Here is a 19,090-nt window from a genome sequence, read left to right as displayed (position 1 = left end):
GAGTGTCTATGGTTGTTCCGAAATATATATAGATGTGTCGACATGATAGGTCGAAACATTGTATACGTGTCTATGGTATCTCAAGATTACATAATATATAATACAAGTTGATTAAGTTATGGTTGGAATACATTTGTTACCAATTTTCACGTAGCTAAAATGAGAAAAATTATCCAATCTTGTTTTACCCATAACTTCTTCATTTTAAATCCGTTTTGAGTGAATCAAATTGCTATGGTTTCATATTGAACTCTATTTTATGAATCTAAACAAAAAAAGTATAGGTTTCTAGTCGGAAAAATAAGTTACAAGTCATTTTTGTAAAGGTAGTCATTTCAGTCGAAAGAACGACGTCTAGATGACCATTTTAGAAAACATACTTCCACTTTGAGTTTAACCATAATTTTTGGATATAGTTTCATGTTCATAATAAAAATCATTTTCTCAGAATAACAACTTTTAAATCAAAGTTTATCATAGTTTTTAATTAACTAACCCAAAACAGCCCGCGGTGTTACTACGACGGCGTAAATCCGGTTTTACGGTATTTTTCGTGTTTCCAGGTTTTAAATCATTAAGTTAGCATATCATATAGATATAGAACATGTGTTTAGTTGATTTTAAAAGTCAAGTTAGAAGGATTAACTTTTGTTTGCGAACAAGTTTAGAATTAACTAAACTATGTTCTAGTGATTACAAGTTTAAACCTTCGAATAAGATAGCTTTATATGTATGAATCGAATGATGTTATGAACATCATTACTACCTTAAGTTCCTTGGATGAACCTACTGGAAAAGAGAAAAATGGATCTAGCTTCAATGGATCCTTGGATGGCTCAAAGTTCTTGAAGCAAAATCATGACACGAAAACAAGTTCAAGTAAGATCATCACTTGAAATAAGATTGTTATAGTTATAGAAATTGAACCAAAGTTTGAATATGATTATTACCTTGTATTAGAATGATAACCTACTGTAAGAAACAAAGATTTCTTGAGGTTGGATGATCACCTTACAAGATTGGAAGTGAGCTAGCAAACTTGAAAGTATTCTTGATTTTATGAAACTAGAACTTTTGGAATTTATGAAGAACACTTAGAACTTGAAGATAGAACTTGAGAGAGTTCAATTAGATGAAGAAAATTGAAGAATGAAAGTGTTTGTAGGTGTTTTTGGTCGTTGGTGTATGGATTAGATATAAAGGATATGTAATTTTGTTTTCATGTAAATAAGTCATGAATGATTACTCATATTTTTGTAATCTTATGAGATATTTCATGCTAGTTGCCAAATGATGGTTCCCACATGTGTTAGGTGACTCACATGGGCTGCTAAGAGCTGATCATTGGAGTGTATATACCAATAGTACATACATCTAAAAGCTGTGTATTGTACGAGTACGAATACGGGTGCATACGAGTAGAATTGTTGATGAAACTGAACGAGAATGTAATTGTAAGCATTTTTGTTAAGTAGAAGTATTTTGATAAGTGTATTGAAGTCTTTCAAAAGTGTATAAATACATATTAAAACACTACATGTATATACATTTTAACTGAGTCGTTAAGTCATCGTTAGTCGTTACATGTAAGTGTTGTTTTGAAACCTTTAGGTTAACGATCTTGTTAAATGTTGTTAACCCAATGTTTATAATATCAAAAGAGATTTTAAATTATTATATTATCATGATATTATGATGTACGAATATCTCTTAATATGATATATATACATTAAATGTCGTTACAACGATAAACGTTACATATATGTCTCGTTTCAAAATCATTAAGTTAGTAGTCTTGTTTTTACATATGTAGTTCATTGTTAATATAATTAATGATATGTTTACTTATCATAATATCATGTTAACTATATATATAACCATATATATGTCATCATATAGTTTTTTTACAAGTTTTAACGTTCGTGAATCACCGGTCAACTTGGGTGGTCAATTGTCTATATGAAACCTATTTCAATTAATCAAGTCTTAACAAGTTTGATTGCTTAACATGTTGGAAACATTTAATCATGTAAACATCAATCTCAATTAATATATATAAACATGGAAAAGTTCGGGTCACTACAAACCACATAATTGAAAACCAAATAAAAAACCCAACAAATCTCCCCCTTTCCAATTATAAGGAAGGGATCGCCATCCCGGCGATCGAGCAACATACCTTAAGCTTCTCACTTGCTAAAGCCTTTGTGAACATGTCGGAACCATTATCATTGGTATGAACTTTATCAAGTTCAAATGAACCATCTTCAAGACGTTCTCTAATCCAATGATACCGCACATCTATATGTTTTGTCCGCTTATGATACATAGAATTTCTAGCCAAATGAATCGCACTCTCATTATCACAAAGAACCACATATTGTGATTGCTTAAACCCAATGTCTTGTAGAAATCTTTTCATCCACAATAGTTCTTTGCACGCTTCTGTTGCTGCCATATACTCAGCCTCGGTTGTAGACAATGCAACACACTTTTGTAACCTTGATTGCCATGAAACTGCTCCCCCTGCGAAAGTCATCAAATATCCAGAAGTGGATTTCATGTTATCTTTGTTTCCTGCCATATCTGAGTCTGTATAACCAACAAGCACCGGCTCTCCATTTCCGAATGTGATACCTAACTTTGAAGTACCTCGTAAGTATCTCATAATCCATTTAACTGCTTCCCAATGCTTCTTACCCGGATTTGACATAAACCGACTAACAACACCTACCGCATGAGCTATATCAGGCCTAGTACACACCATAGCATACATCAAGCTACCAACCGCTGAAGCATATGGAACTTTGTCCATCTCCTCAACATCCTCCTTTGAAGTAGGGCAATCTCTATCTGTTAGCTTAAAGTTTGTAGTAAGAGGGGAACTAACCACTTTAGCATTCTTCATGTTGAACCTACTAAGCACCTTTTCAATGTATTGCTCTTGTGATATATGTAACGTCTTAGCACCTCTATCTCTAGAAATTCGAATGCCAAGAATCTGTTTTGCTGGCCCCAAGTCTTTCATAGCAAAAGACTTGCTCAATTCTCGCTTCAACTGCGCAATTCTTTTAATATTTTTACCAACAATTAACATATCATCAACGTATAACAACAATATGATGAAATCATCATCACCAAACCTCTGAAAGAAAACACAATGATCTGAAGTTGTCTTTCGGTAGCCTTGTTTTCCTATAACCGACTCAAACTTCTTATACCACTGTCTCGGTGCTTGCTTCAACCCATATAGACTTTTCTGAAGTCTACAAACATAATTTTCTTTACCCTTAACCCGAAAACCTTCAGGTTGCATCATGTAGATTTCCTTATCCAAATCACCGTGAAGAAAAGCAGTCTTGACATCCATCTGTTCAACCTCAAGATCAAGACTAGCAGCTAACCCAAGAACCACTCGAATAGATCCCATCTTCACAACCGGAGAGAAAATCTCATTAAAATCAATACCCTTTTTCTGGCTGAATCCTTTAATGACTAACCTAGCTTTGTACCTTGGTTGTGAAGTAAGCTCATCCGTCTTCACTTTGAATACCCATTTGTTTCTTAAAGCTCTCTTGCCTTTAGGTAACTTCACCAGCTCATAAGTATTGTTCTCATGTAAGGAATTCATCTCATCTTGCATGGCTTCACCCCACTCTTTCTTATGCTCATCTTTCATAGCTTCTGCATAACACTCTGGCTCTCCCCCATCAGTGAGTAATACATATTCATCAGCAGAATATCTAACAGAAGGATGACGGTCTCGGGTAGACCGCCTAAGTGGGACAAATGGGGGCACATCTGGTACTGGAATCTCTACCTGCTCCGGAGCATAATCATCATCAGTACCATGTTCATCATTATGAACATCATCTCCAACATGTTGTGGAGTAACTGGATCCAAATCAACAAGATCAGCACTAGGTTGAGGAACTGAATATGTCTTATTAACATCTTTTAACATCTGATCTTCTGTAAACACAACATCTCGGCTTCGTACGAGTTTCTTCTGAACTGGATCATATAACCTGTACCCAAAATCATCTTCACCATAACCTAGGAATACACATGGCTTAGTCTTCATATCAAGCTTTGACCTTTCATCTTTGGGAACATGAACAAATGCTTTACATCCAAAGACTCGTAAATGACAGTAAGAAACATCTTTGCCACTCCAAACCCTGTTAGGAACATCAAAACGCAAAGGAACACAAGGGGTTAGATTAATAATATGAACTGCCGTATTTAAAGCCTCACCTCAAAAGGAATCGGATAACCCTGCATGTGAAAGCAAACATCTAACTCTCTCAACCAAAGTTCTTTTCATCCTTTCTGCTAAGCCATTCAACTGAGGTGTCTTTGGTGGAGTCTTTTGATGCCGAATACCATTCTCCTTACAATAAGCATCAAATCTGCCAATGTATTCACCGCCATTATCAGTTCGAATACATTTGAGTTTCTTTCCCGTTTGCCTTTCAACTAGTGCATGAAATTCCTTAAACTTCTCAAATACTTGATCCTTTGACTTTAAGGTATAAACCCACACCTTCCTGGAATGATCATCGATGAATGTAACAAAGTAGGAACATCCACCAAGTGTCCTAGTCTTCATAGGCCCACAAACATCCGAATGTACTAGATCAAGTATGTTCTCCATTCGAAAAGGAGAATGACTCTTAAACGCAACTCTGGTCTGTTTACCTGTCAAACAGTGAGAACACTTACTCAAATTAATATCACTAACACCCGACAACACATTCTTCTTAAACAAGATAGACATCCCCTTTTCACTCATGTGGCCAAGTCTTTTATGCCACAATTCGGTAGAATCAACATTGTCCACTGCGTTAACAATGTTCTGGATGATCTTCGGAAGCGTGATGTATAATCTTGAGTCTTTCTTGCCTCTTCCCACTATCATAGAACCAAGAGTTAGTTTCCAAATACCATTACCAAAACCACTATGATAACCATCATCATCAAGAATGCCTGTTGAAATGACATTAAGTCTCATATCCGGAACATGTTTTACATTATGCAAAACCAACTCCATCCCCGTGTCAAATTTCAAACAAACATCTCCAATACCAACGATTTTTGATAACCCGGCATTACCCATCCTAGCAAATCCATAGTCACCCGGAGTGTAAGATGAGTAGTGATCTCTACATGTTGTAACATGACATGTAGCACCACTATCAATAATCCAACTCGTGTCATCATGAGTAAGATTAATCATATGATAATCAATACAAACAAAGAATTCATCCGTAATAGTGTTAACTTCAACCTTATCATCATCACCACCATCACTTTTCTTTTGTTTATTCTTGTCATATGCCTTTTTCTTCTCATTCTTCAACTTTGGACAATACCACTTTGTGTGCCCCTTTTCATGACAATTATAACACTCAACATTAGCAAATTTACCTTTGCGTGAGCTGCTACGATGATTGCCTCTTTTACCCTGACCTCTACTATGACTTCTCCCCCGCGTTTCTGTGACCAAGATATCTGACTGTGAAGAGGAACCTTGTGACTTTCTTCTCATCTCTTCATTCAAAATACTACCCTTAGCCAATTCCATGGTGATAGTACCATTCGGTGCAGAGTTGGACAAAGATGTCCTAAATGTCTCCCAAGAGTTCGGTAATGTTCCAAGTAACCAGAGACCCTGAATCTCATCCTCAAACTTGATACCCATACCTGCAAGCTGATTTATAATACCTTGATATGCATTTAGGTGATCTGTAATAAGAGTCCTATCATGATACTTCAAAGCCATCGTCTGCTTAATTAAGAATAACTTGTTATTCCCAGTCTTTCGTTCATATAACTGCTCAAGCTTTTTTCATAAGGCTTTAACATCAGTCTCCCCAGTAATATGATTCACAACATTATCATCAACCCACTGCCGAATATACCCACATACTTGTCTATGCAAAATTTTCCATTGAGCATCAGATTTTTCCTCAGGTTTATCCTCAGTAAAAACAGGCAAATAATAATCTTTCACATAAAGAAGATCCTCCATCTTGCCTTTCCAAACATGATAATTTGAACCATTTAAACTAATCATCTTACTTGTATTAGCTTCCATCTTTCACACAAGTCAAATCAAATAACCTAGCTCTAGATACCAATTTGATGGGAAAATGGTCACAACGGGCAATCTACAAAGCGGAAACAAACCCGTTTGACCAATACTTTCCCGACCCGTATGAACCCGTGAGGATGCTAACAAACAAGCTATACCAAATCCAACCCAAATCAGTAGCAAAACAATACCAAATCAGTAGCAAATTAGTAGCTAAGCAATAATCAAGCACACACAATACACACGAGACTTTTTACGTGGAAAACCCCTCAAAATCGAGAGTAAAAACCACGGGACTCGTAAGCCACTTAAATTCCAATATCATCAACAAAGAGAGCAATACAATAATCCTTCTCTAGATCAACTAGAGGTATACAACATCATCATACTCTTGAACAACAATAATCAACAAGTATATGAAGAAATTAAAGACAAAAGATGAATGATTCACCCAATAAACTGCCCTCTGTTCCAGCAGTGAGAACACGAGCTACAGGCCTCTTTAGACGAATTCAACGGTTGAAAACCTTGGCACTGATGTCAGGAAGACACAGCCCAAATTTTATGAAGATCCAACGGTTAGATCTCCGGGGATCGTCGATTTTATGAACTGCTGTATTTTTAGACGGAAATTGAGAATCTCTCTTTTTCTTTTTGATCTCTCTGATCTATCTACTCTCTTAATTAATGAATACAGCTGCACAACTTCAAATTAAAGATGCCCCTTGATGGTTGACCAAGTCAAACAATCAATTGGGCTTAATTTGTTGGGTTTGGGCTAACCACATAATTGAAAACCAAATAAAAAACCCAACAATCTCTCATAGAAAATTTCAAATGGGGGTAAGGTTGTATTGTACAACTCCACAACTGAAAACGACAGGCATTGACACAAGCGGTCTTGCAATGGTCGAAGAGCTTAGAAAGATGCTTGTGAATTCAGGTTAGCTTTAACAACTTCTAAATTCCTTATCTGTAAATTGAATGGTTGGTGCTGTTTTACTTCAAACTGGTCAAACCAGAATGTTTAGTTGAAAGGCAAATGGGTTTAAGGGTTCGAGCATGTGAAGCGGGTTGAAGCCCATTTTTTCTCGTACAACAACGATTATCAAAGATTCAGAATATTATTGTAATTATAACACCTCCATAATCATAATCAACATGTTAATTTTTTATTTGAATAGGAATAAACTGTTAACAGGTTACCCCACGTTACGAATTTTGACCCTTGAAGAAATTGACCCACCCGGCTCAACCCATTACCCAACCCACCACACCGCGCTTATGGGATCAATTCGGGTCATGTGGTGAATTTTCTATTTTTCTAAGCACTTTATGATCTTAAAGGGTCTCATTAGGTATATGATGAGACTCTTCTTTCTTCATGTGGTTTATGATCTTAAAGGAGCCAAATAAACGAATGTGATCGGCTATATCTTCTTTATTTGCTGTAGAGTCTTTATCAGCATGAAACTGTTTAAAGTCAGTATTTTGTTCTTTTTCTAGTTCATTCTTGTTTAGAGTCAGTATATTGTTTTCTTCCATAATGAAATCATCTGATTCATTCATAGTCACTTCAGTTGAGGTATCTGACTCAAATGGGTCAGGTTGGGTCAGTTTGGATAACGAGTCAAAATGGTTTTCGGTTGAAATGGGTCACGAGTCAAAGGGTAAATATTTTAAACGGGTTCAAACAGGTCAGGTTGGGTCGGTTTGGGTAATTGGTCGAAACGGGTAATCAGTCAAATGGGTCAAATAGGTCCAAGCGGGTTATGAACTTTTACATTTGATTTTTTACATTTATTATATTGTTTTAGTTATTAATATTATTATTATTATTTATTACTAGTATATTTCTTATATATAAAAGAAAATATTAATTTACATTATCTACGGATCTATTAAGTGAGTCAGCAGCAAACGTCGATTTATTGGCGATTTGACCGCCGTTTAGAGCCTAAATTGAATTTCAGGCATGATTTAAAACCCATGGAAATTTGATCTTACCATTTTCATAGCGTCTCTTTTTTATTTACTTATATATATATATATATATATATATATATATATATATATATATATATATATATATATATATATATATATATATATATATATATATAGGGGCAGGATCAATGGGGAAGTAACCAATCGGGAGGAAGCAAAAAAAAAAAATTTCTTTTGTTTTTTGAAAAAACTTTGTTCACGAACATTATAGATTGGATGAAAATATGAACATTTAGAAGAGACACTTCGTGATAAATGTTATTATTTTGGCGGGAAAACGATAGACAAAAATAACATTCAAGATAATATTGTTCGTGAAGAATGTTAACGTTTTTTTCATGTTTTGTGAAGTAAAATTTAGCCCGATTTAGAGTTTAGGGTTTAGGGTTTAGGGTTTGGTGTTTTGGGTTTATGGAATAAACTCAAAACACCAAACTCTAAACCCTAAAACCTAAACCCTAAACTCTAAACCGTGTTAAAAACTCAATCCAAATCCTAAATCTAAACCCTAAACCCTAAATTTTTAAACTCTAATATCTAAACCCTATAAACCCTAATATCTAAAACCTCAACATACGCTCAAAAAACACGATAATTGTTATATATTACTTCTTCGAGCATTTTCCCGTTAAAATAAAAACATTTATCATAAAGTGTCTTTATTAAATGTTCATATTTTCATCCAATCTATAATGTTCGTGAACAAAGTTTTTTCAAAAAACAAAAAAAAAAAAAAAATTTGCTTCCCCCCGCTTCCCCCCGATTGGTTACTTCCCCTTTGATCCTACCACTATATATATATATATATATATATATATATACATTTTTTTTTGCCGGAGGTCCTCTTGGAAGCAATCTCTCTATTCGTCGAATATAGAGAGTGAGGACTTTCTTCACTCTTGGAGAGTTTCACTCGGGGTGGAGAAATGACTTCTCTTTATTCTATGATGGAGGAAGGATTGTCTACGTCTCACCTCCCCCATACCCCACACATGTGGGATTAGATATTGTTGTTGTTGTTGTATTAATTTACATAATAATTGATATAACAATTAACGCTTTCATAAATGATTGACAGATAAAACTTGTTATGGTCGACCTTTTTAACCCATTCACGATATCCATTAGACGTGTCTCTATTTATTGAACTTTAGGATTTGATTCCCAACCAGTTCTTTTATATTTTATATGAGACCTAATAGGTTGGAGAAAAACTCATTGCACCTTTTTTTAGGTTTAGTTTTACATTACCGGGCCTAATTTTTTTCAAGACCCAATTGACCCGAAAACTTGACCCATTTAACCCAAATTTGAGAGTACGGGTCTCAATTACAGGTATATTTTTGAGTCACTTAAGGATGACGAATCATTAGCTATCTTCACATAACAAGTTCCTACCTCGTGTATTGTTGCTTCATAGATTGTGGCATGGACTTTACGTTGAAAGTATCACCGATGCTTCAAAAGGTTAAAAAATCCTTTATAATCTTGCAAGAAAGTTAGATACCTATCATTGCTCAAAGAAAATGTTGGGTACCCATTACCCAAATTGATCAATTTGATACATTAGGTACCTATGTATGCCAAAGGTTTATAATTAGCGACGGCCCTAGGGCTGTCGGTTAAAAAATCCTTTCATTTATATAACATGGATTTTGTGTGGGTGTTGTGATGCTTCGGAAGTTATTGAAAATCATTTTAAATAGCAAAAAATAGATGAAAAGTAAGGTTGAAGTAAGGTTGTTAAAGTCACTAATCAGGGACTAGTCTGCGGTTGATTAACATTTGATTTTGAAAGATTTTGTCCAATTTTGACTGATTTTGAACGATTTTGTCCATTTTTGACTGATTTTGACCGTATACTTATGACTTTGACCAACTTAATTCAACCTTTGACCCGTTGACATGCGACTTTGACCGACTTGGGCCTAGTGGGGTCGACATTTCTGCTCTAAAAGATGCTCTTAAGGTACTTCAAAATTTGTTAATATGGCTATGTATTGTTTAGAAGTGGTAAATTGGACCCACTTATATATGAAGGGGTTAATTTCAAAAAAAAAAAAAAAAAAAAAAAAAAAAAAAAAAAAAAAAAAAGTCCTTAAACAGGTTAAACGTTGACACACCATCTTTTTTAGCTTAAAAGAAAATGGGTCAAATGAGTGAAAAGGGTTGTAAGTTTCCCAACGTGTATTTTAAATGGATCCAACACCGTATTTTTTGTATTCATGAAAACTCTAATAATATAGATAGATTTTATAATCATTCTATAGGTGTTGCTATTATTCATTATAACGGAATGCTATCTCTCACAGTAATTTCAAACCGGGTAAGGTTGTATTTTACAACTCCACAATTGAAAACTAATTATAAATTGGATAACTTACAGATGAATAATTATCAAGTTGATGGCAACAAAGAAGTTATAGCAATTAAGCTTATCAACCTATGTCAATTTTATCTTGTGAAATTTGCAGGTGTGACAGGCATTGACACAATCGTTCTTGCAATGGTCGAAGAACTTAGAAAGATTCTAGGGAAGCGATAGCTTCATGTTAGCTTTAACAACTTCTAAATTTTCTTATTTGTAAATTGAATGGTTGGTGGTGTTGTACTTCAAACTGGTCAAACCTGAAAGTCTGGTTGAAAGGGAAATGGGCTTAAGGGCCGGGTTCGAGCTTGTGAGGCGGTTGAAGTCCAATTTTGCTCGTACAACAACGACTATCCAAGTTCAAGATTATTATTGTAACTATAACACCTCCATAATCATAATCAGCATGTTAATTATATATTTGAATAGCAGCAATAAGGTGTAATGGTGGTGGTGCTATTTATAACCTATCTGAGGTATTAGATATGGTATTTACGAGATTCTGTAAGTGTATTGTGCGTCGTTCTATCAAGTTGTTTGGTGGGTATTTGCATCTTTATCTGGTGTTATTACATTTTTGTGTGTAACATGTTCATTTTTGATGCTAGGCTGGAAAATTTGGATCTGATGTCCAAATACAGGGCTGATGTGTGGAAACAACACAATCAGAGATTAGAAGCATTCTTATTGAGGTGAGGTTAATCATCCTTTTTCTCCTTTGATATTCTTTTGATTTGCATCTACTGCTTCAAATGCATTGAAATGCATCTTACATCATATTTATGTGCTGTATCTCGTGTTTTGTTGTCTAGTTACCACTCATATCATATTGACTAGAGATATGTTCATATCAAATTATCATTTATCAACATGAGTTAATGGTTTAGTTGTCATTGATCTTATATAATGATAGTCCTTTCTTTTTTGTCTTTCTTTCTTGTTTGATCTTGTTGAAGCATGTGTACCACTCCATATAAGAGTTTCATATTCAGAATTGTCTCAGTGGGCCTGCATCTTATTAGAACACAAATAGTTTTTACCATATAAAGTTTGTACTTCTGGATTTGGTAGCATCTCATTATTAATTCACTTATGCGTTGCTGTATCTTGAATGAAATTTATAATAACTGAGTAACAACACCTATTTTGACAATTTTATATAAGATGAACATGCTGTGTGAAATTTACATCCTTTAACAACCTGTTTGCAATCCTTATGATGCATGGAATGTCATATTGATGGTGGAACGAGGCATTTGGCAAAAGAATGTATTACGTCGGTTGGTGGGAAATTGAAACACAATCTGTTTTTGGTTGGATATGTGGGTTGGGAATCAAAATTTAGCTACAAGTTTCAATCGGTTATTCCACCTTGAGCAGAATAAAGAGGTGGTGATATCGCAATGAGCAGAGCTTACATCAACTCATTTCGATCATTCAACATACAACCTTATCAGATTGTCTCACATTGATGAAGTTACTTTACCTTCGGTCACCCCCTTTCCACGAACGGTGAATATTTCATATGGGGTAAGGCGTTAGATTGCTTGCTTACTCGTTTCAATCTTTCGGCACGAGGTGTGGACATTGCTTCTATATCTTGTCCTCTTTGTTACAGGGGTTGGAAAACGTTAGCCACATGTTCTTTGAGTGTGATATTGTTCGCAATTTATGGAGGAAAAAGGTGTGGACTCATATCGATATGCCCGAGTTCAATTCTTGGTCTCAAGTTACATATTGAATTGATTCACGAAGGAGACTAAACAGAAACTTCAACCGATAGTTGCTGTCATCACTTGGCGTGTTTGACGATTTCTGAACCAATTTATTTTTAATGATAGCTCGGCTCGTGAACATGGTCGTCTCATAAATTTTGAGGTCCCTATTCAAGATATAAATTGGGGTCTCATAAAAATTAAACTTTTCAATAAACATAAAAACTTAATTTTGCTGAAAAGTAATCAATAAGAAAAAAGTTCTCAAATAAATTGTATCGAAGTGTTTTATTTCTGAATAGTTGTTATATCATCATAATTATATTTTAAATATAACGACACTCCTAACATTTTTAACGCACGATTGTTGAAACTAACCATTCAGGCTTGTCTGAGTGGCCACCGAGTTGCCCAATGAAGCACACACCCGGGTTCAATTCCTGGCTATGCCAAATTGTTCAAAAAGAGTGTGACTAAGGGTGCGCATAATGCGCAATTCACCCGGTACCAGGTCTCGCGCTCGGGGGCCTTGATTACCCGAGGTTTTACCTTCTATGGGGGAGCCAATGTGCTCGTTTATAGGGGGTTTCCTTGCTTACCCCCTGGAAAAAAAATTGTTAAAACTCTTTTTAATCAATACTCACCAATCTATCATTATCAATAGTTATCAAGGTCAATCTGTTACGACTCTACATTAATTTATTTAATGTTCATTGAAGACGTATACATGAGTTAAAACTTAATACATCGTCAATTAACGAGATTTGCACATATCAATCAATATGAGCCAATACTTGCCTTTTCCATGTAAGAGAGGACTCGAAATAGCGAAATTCTTGGGTCTTTTTTTTTTTTTTTTTTTTCATTCGACGAAATTAAGCTAAACTTTATGTGTCTTTATAATCTTTCAGTTGGTCTCTAACTTTTTTATTAATTGCGCAAAATTGTATTAGAATTGATATATAATTTTTCATTATATCTTTGTTATATAATATATGCGTCGTTCAAAATTTAGGGCCCTGTGCGATTGCCCACACTCGCACACCCTCTAAGACGCTTTCACTCGCACACCCTCTAAGACGCCAAGCCTCTGCTCGTGAAAATCTTCTTGATAGGATTGTTTTATTACCATTTACTCGGCTTTATGATAGAAGTTCACTAGTTTTTAATGGGAACTTGTGGCTTCAAGTGCATTTGTAATTCCTCCTCAAGCATCTTGCTAGGTAGTTTTGTTGTTTACTCTAAAAAAAAAAAAAAAAAAAAAAAAAAAAAAAAAGTTATCAAGAACCATAATTTTATTATTTTTGCTAAGGGTGTTAGTGAAATTAATGTCGTTGTTTTGATACAAACAAGTTTTTGGATCAAGCGCTTTGCTACATTTGAAAATGTTAGCGAAAAATATAAATAATAATGTTAGGGTGCATAGTAAAAGATTCAAAAATGTAAGGATAAAAAAATATAATAAAGTTAAAATTTGAAAAAAGTTGAAAATAAATTAAAAAATAAAAAAATGGGCAGGACTCGAACCTGCGTCCCTCAACAAACAAACACGAAACAAAACTACTCGACCAAATATAGCATCGTTTTATGTTTGGAACTAATATTAATTTATTTGCTAAAAAGCGCGCTTTTTCCCCGGAAAATATTGTTCACAATTTTCTCAGATTGATTATTGATTATATATAGAATACTAATGTAACTTTATAAAGTGAAATAAATCTTTTATAAAGTATGATGACGATGACGACGACGACGATGAGTTGGGACTTTGTGAGGCAGAGTGAAACTTTTTTTTTGTAGGCAAAAAACTGGAATTTCATATTAAAACACAATAATTCACAAAAAGTGAACTGTTGACCAGTACATGAAATTCGCAAGTTTGGTTTACAAACATTTACCCACTTGTGCTACTAAAACAGAAGCCGTATAATTGAACATTACAGAGTGAAACTTGATGACTAACAAGAAGTCGATATTATATATAAAGTGACAGAGTGAAATTTGATGACTAACAAGAAGTCGATATTATATATGAAGTGCAAGTCTCTGAGTTTTGGAGGCCAAGATCATGTAAAACATAATTGCTCAATACGGCTATACAATATTTATAGTAATTATTTTTGTTGTGACAAAATCAACTTTAAAACAATTTAAACATATTTTTTCTCTTGTAGTCGGGCAGTTGACAGACATTGGCGAATCCAGGATGACACATCGATTGGGTCCCAAAATAAATCTCAAAGCAAATTAGTATTTTAAAGGTTGTTTACCTCAAAATAACTATAAATATAAAAAATATATGAGACCTTAGAGTGCTCCCAACGTACCCGCCCTGGGGGCCGCCCAGGCCACCGCCCACCTGGGCGCCGATGGCAGCGGACCGCCCAGGGTCTCGCCCACATGCTCGCCCAGCCCATCGTCCCTCTCTTCGTGCATATGTGAAATATTTGTGGACGGCGCCCAACATTTTTTTTTAATTTATTATTTGTTTTATAGTTGTGGCCTTGTGGGTATCTTCATCTGTTAAAAATTTTGTGTGCAGATAATAGAAAATGAAGAAGATGAAGATATAGTACTATTATTAATTTTATTAAATCATGGGTCCCACAAAGTATGTGGTTAAAATGAGTTACAAGTACTTTTTATTTTATTTTATCTTTTTTGAGTAATATTTAATATTTATAATCAATTTACTTTTTAAGTTTTTAATTAAATTTAATTTAATATTTAATAATTCTTTTAATATTATTAATAATAAAAGGGGATGATTCTCACACACACTTTTTTTATCCTTACACACCAATTGATTATTATTAGAAGAGTAAAAGGTTAAAATAGGTGTGTGAGGATCAAAAAAGTGTGTGTGAGAATCATCTCCCATAATAAAAGTATTTTTAATTTAGTTAAAGTAATTAAATGTGGGTCCAATTATTGTGTGGAAAGAGTGTCATGGTTGGGAGTGTTTAGTCCTGAGTTTAGTCCTGAGAAGGAAGTGCTGATGTAGCGCATGAGGACTAACATGGAGGAGTGTCTCCATTGAGAGCACTTTTATAACTAAATTAAGTAGTGTCTTGTAACTAAATGGTCAAAAAAAATTTCAAAATTGTGGGGTCATAGGACCCCACTCCCACTCCCATGCTACTAGATTCGCCCTTGTGACAAACTCACCGACAAATAAAGATGACTCTTTTTTTGAACAACAAAATGTATATTAACAGAAAAGCCCATAGCGAGAAGCTCAAAATGGATTAGAACGGCTTTAAAACACGCGTTATAGCTTACATTTTTACGACTTCTACTACAATAACAATTTACGAATAATTACAAAAAATATAATCAATTAAAACACAAATCTTCAACGGGGACGGCTCGATACCTTTATGGAGACGTCAAATCATTCAAACTGAATCGATGCAAATGTTTTAATAGGTACTCGTAGTAGTAAACTACTGGTGTGTTTTAAAAACAAAATAAAAAAGTATGTTAAATCTTAAATGTCCCATATCAGTATATCCCTGAGTTATTTCAATAAGTGGTCAGGAATTAACCTTTTGCGAGGGAGTACGAGAGTCTAGCTCAAAGGTAGGTTGACCTCCGTATCTTCTCCAGTAAATGGCGATGAATCGAAGAAATTATGTTGCTTCTGCTGTTAATGCTTTCATCAACTTCAAAGGTCATCTTTCTTCTACCCCTAATTTCTTTAAAACCCCTTTTTCATATTCCTTTCAATTTCAATTACGTCTTCGATTTAATCTTCCTCGTAAATCATTTTTAGCAGCGTCCATCCACTCCAAATCTTCCTCAATTCACAACGATTATGTTTATGATAATTTCCCTCTATCTAAGTATCAAAAAGTTAACAAGTTGAATGATGCTTACAATCTGTTTGATGAAATGTCTCAGAGAAGACCTCTGCCATCTGTGGTCAAATTCGGTCAGTTGTTGACTGCTGTCACCAGAATGAAACATTATTCTTCTTCACTTGATCTTTTCAAACACATGTGCTCCATTGGTGTTCCTCTTAATAAATACACTATTAGTATTTCTATCAAGTGTTGTTGCCACTTGCACCGTACCAATGACGGTTTTGCACTTCTAGGTATTTGCTTCAGACAAGCCATTGAACCTGATGTGTTCATTTATAGTACACTCTTAGATGGACTTGTTATAAAAGATTGGATTCTTGAAGCCGAGATATTCTTCAAAAAGCTTATTAAACAGAATCTCTGCGAGCCTAATGTAGTTATGTATAACACAATGATTAAGGGACTTTGTAAGTTCGGAAACAATGTTACTGCTATTGCTTTGCTTAGGCTAATGGATGAAAGAGGTCATAAAGCTAATGTCGTTACATATAGCACCATCATTGACAGTCTTTGCAAAGGCAAAATGATTGATGATGCGTTTGATCTTTTCAAAGAGATGGTGTTTCGCAAAGGGATCCTACCAGATGTCATCACATACACCTCTTTGATTCATGGTCTTTGTAACTTAAGTCGTTGGGACGAGGTTTGTAACATACTAAAAGAAATGGAGGGTGAAAGGATCTCTTTAGATGTGACAACCTACAATGTATTAGTGGATGCATTATGCAAAGACGGTAAAGTAGATGAAGCACAATCTGCTATTAACATCATGGTTGAGAGAAGAAAGATTCCCGACGTAGTAACATACAATTCACTTATTGATGGGTACTGTTTACGAGGTGAAATGAGCAAAGCAAAAACAACTTTTGATTCAATGAAACTCAACCGTCTGGTCCCTAATGTTGTCACTTTCAGTAGCTTAATAAATGGGTATTGTAAGAATTTGATGATAGACAAGGCCATGGATCTGTTTTGTGAAATGACAAGAATTGGTTTGAAACATGGTATGGTCACTTACAGCACCATGATACAAGGATTGTTTAGTGTTGGACGTTGTGCGGCTGCTCGCAATCTCTTTGATGAGATGCTTTCACAAGGTCAACTTCCTGATTAATTAACTTATGGAATAATCTTAAAGGGTCTTTGCAGCAACAATCTGTTTGAAGATGCATTCTCTTTGTTCAAGTTAATGGGTAATAGCAAGCTCAATTCGGATATTGTTGTGTATACCATCCTGATTGATGGTGCAAGCAAATGTGATAGGTTTGATATCACATGGGTTCTCTTAGAGGACCTAAATAATAAAGGCTTGAAACCTGATGTTCAAACATATAATGTGATAATTAGTTCTCTTTGTAAAGAAGGTCTATTAAGTGATGCAAAGAAGTTGTTCTTAAAAATGGGTGACAGTGGTTGCCTGCCGGATGATGTTACGTACAGAGTTCTTGTGCAAGGATATCTAAAAAATGAATACTATGATGATGTAGAAATGCTTTTACATGAAATGGAAGGAAAAAGTTACTCACTTGATGTTACAACCTTAACAATGTTAGTGGATCATATAGGAGACTGTTCATTGAAGAATACGTTGCTTAAGTTGATAGGTAGGCTAGTGCCAAAATACTTGATAGAAACTTACGGATAACCTCATTAGGTGCATATGGTCATGGAAACGGTCGTTGGATAACCTCATTTAGTTCTCAACGTCGTGGTTGAATGATGTGTAGCTAACCATCATATATGTATGTTTGTTATTGCTGTAATGTTGTAAGTTATCAAGATGCAAAGTTTGATTAATTATGAGCATAATGTTAATTAACTATGGGGGACAGGGATTACATGCCAAGTGAATGTTGTAAGTTATAAAAAACCAAGTTTTAATATTTTGTGAGGGTGTTAGTTATTATAGAAATAACTGTTGTTTGTTTTCGAGTTTTTGATGAAGTTTTTAAATAAAGCTAGAGTATGTATGGGGTAAGATATCATTTTTGTCCTTTGATATTGTTTTGATTTGCATCTACTGCATGAAATACATCTTACGTTATTTTTATCTGCTGCTGTCAGTAGTTGATGAAATTGTTCAATCACACTTATTAAAGCTATACGCTTTTGCTTCTGCTTTCTTTAAGCAAGACGCACTTTTCAGATGAGTCTAATGGTAGAGGGCATATTCCTTCCGGAGGTGATGAAGATATTTTCAGGTAATTTAGAGGTTGCTAATTTCTCTCTCTCTCTCTCTCTCTCTCTCTCTCTCTCTCTCTCTCTCTCTCTCTCTCTCTCTCTCTCTCTCTCTCTTCTTTTCAATTTGATGTCGATATTGAATATCTGACTCGTGGACTACTTTTGCTATTGATTGATAGCAATATATATTTTTTTTTACACAACCTTGTTGGACCATAACTAGTGACGTTAACCACTGTATAAGATGGATGTATTTGGCTTACAAAAGTGCCTTAGAATATAGCATATCATATCATAGCATAGCAGGTCTAGTATGTATATAACGACATGTTGGCTGATCCTCAAATGAGATCCGTTTTGGGACACATTTGGTTCTCGTGCTTTGTCATTTAATTGCTGCTGATGAAATGAATGAAAGACGCTTTCAAGGAGAAGATAATGACACTTGGTGACCTCATTCTTCTTCACATGTGAGTATTTCATCTTATATATATAGGCCGCTGGAAGGGTTGGTTGAGATTTCATATATTATTTATATTTATATTAGTATTAATAAAGCATATATAAGTGTCTCACTTGTTAACTTTAGTTCTTTGGTCAAGTAACAAGCAATCTTCTTCATCTGCTATTTATTTCGACAAAGTACTCATTTTGAAACCCAAACTGGCATACAGATTTAATAAATAGTAATATCTATCTATAACTTGTGCAAGTATATAACTGGGACGTACATTGACAAGTGTGCGATGTTGCTTTTTTCAAAACAACATGAGGATCAGAGTTATTTGGTATCTAATATGCAGCATCTCAACTTGCACGACACCGTTACATTGATTTTTTTGTATATATGATGGAG

At 34.7% G+C, this 19,090-nt stretch overlaps 1 pseudogene; it reads left to right on the top strand.

Moving 5' to 3' along the window:
* Window positions 1-15,671: 15,671 nt before the first annotated feature.
* On the top strand, window positions 15,672-17,943 carry LOC139893181 (uncharacterized; annotated as a pseudogene).
* The last annotated feature ends 1,147 nt before the right edge of the window (window positions 17,944-19,090 follow it).

Source organism: Rutidosis leptorrhynchoides, chromosome 2 (genome assembly GCF_046630445.1).
Source record: "Rutidosis leptorrhynchoides isolate AG116_Rl617_1_P2 chromosome 2, CSIRO_AGI_Rlap_v1, whole genome shotgun sequence".
Classification (NCBI taxonomy): Eukaryota; Viridiplantae; Streptophyta; class Magnoliopsida; order Asterales; family Asteraceae; genus Rutidosis; species Rutidosis leptorrhynchoides.
This window is presented reverse-complemented; position numbering and strand designations above follow the sequence as displayed.